A 1,256-nucleotide genomic window follows, 5' to 3' on the forward strand; every position below is an offset into this window, starting at 1 on the left:
CAACAAATCATACACCTTGTTTCATTACATTGATTATAATCCCCTCCATGTACCATCAGTTAACAGTATTTCTCTCTATCCACTTTAGCTTTTTAAAAAACAAACAAACAAAAAAACCCCATTTAGGCATATATAATAATTTACATCTCCAAAGGGCACATTCTGCAAGTCTGCTCCTGGCCACCAGTTCGTAGTCCCTGTCTTCTTAGTCCATGAATCTAGAGTCCTCAGCCATTCCCCCTCTCCATGCCCCCATCTATGCCTCCATCTCTGGTGCTGCTGCTTCTCTGGATAAGGTCCCGCATTCTGCTTGTGCGTTTCTCTCTTGATGCTCCTAGGGTCCTCTGTTTCTGGACTGTAAGATTAACCACTCCCCTGCTATTGTTACAAAACTTCTACTTTATAATTGTGACAGTTGCAAGTAGTCATGATAACAATTATGCACAATTGAATCTTACGAATCTTATCCCCATCTCTTTTCACTAGACCCATCTAGACAAGATGACAGCCATTCAGTGGGGACTCTTTCTCTCCCCCTCCTACTCTTAAACTAAACTCCCTCTTGAAAACCTGTAAGCCAGTCACTTTGTGCCTTTATAGCCTATTCATTTTAGGTAGCCAATGTCTAAGTTGCCCGTCCCTATCTGCCCTGTGTTCATAGGGGATAGCATTGATACTTGATGTGAAGACTCTTTCCCTCTCTGTTGGTATTTAGAGTAACTACCGCTCTGAGTATAGGTCAGGTTCATCAAATTGAAGCAATTTACCCTTGTTTCCTTTAGCAAAAAAAAAAAAAATTTCAATCTTCCTCTAGTTGAGTTTTGATTATCGAGCCATCGAAGCTAGGTCAAAAGGGTACTGTATACAACTTTGGGTGTTCTTGTGCATCTCCCCTCACTTCATATCAGCTGGATGCTTCACTCTCAGCTCTAGCCCTCTGTGGCTAAGTCCTTGTCCATGGACTCAAGTGTCCTCAGTTCTCACCACACTTTGAACCAACCAGCCCTTCCTCTTCTCACTCTCATCTCCAGGTCAATGGGATTCAATGGACTGGGGTTGAACTCAGCCCATTTCTTCATTGATGCCTTTCTGCCTCTTGCACTCACCAGTAGACGAATGTGGTCACCAGCAAGCTTACATGCTTGTTTGTGTATTCCTTTTGAGTTTCAGTCTTAGAGGGGAGTTTGTCTTGAAGGAACTTGATTACTAGCCTTGATGTCTTCCTAGTGAACAGCTTGCTTATTCTTGTAGTAGCC

This window comes from Chrysochloris asiatica, unplaced genomic scaffold (assembly GCF_000296735.1).
Source record: "Chrysochloris asiatica unplaced genomic scaffold, ChrAsi1.0 scaffold00142, whole genome shotgun sequence".
Lineage (NCBI taxonomy): Eukaryota > Metazoa > Chordata > Mammalia > Afrosoricida > Chrysochloridae > Chrysochloris > Chrysochloris asiatica.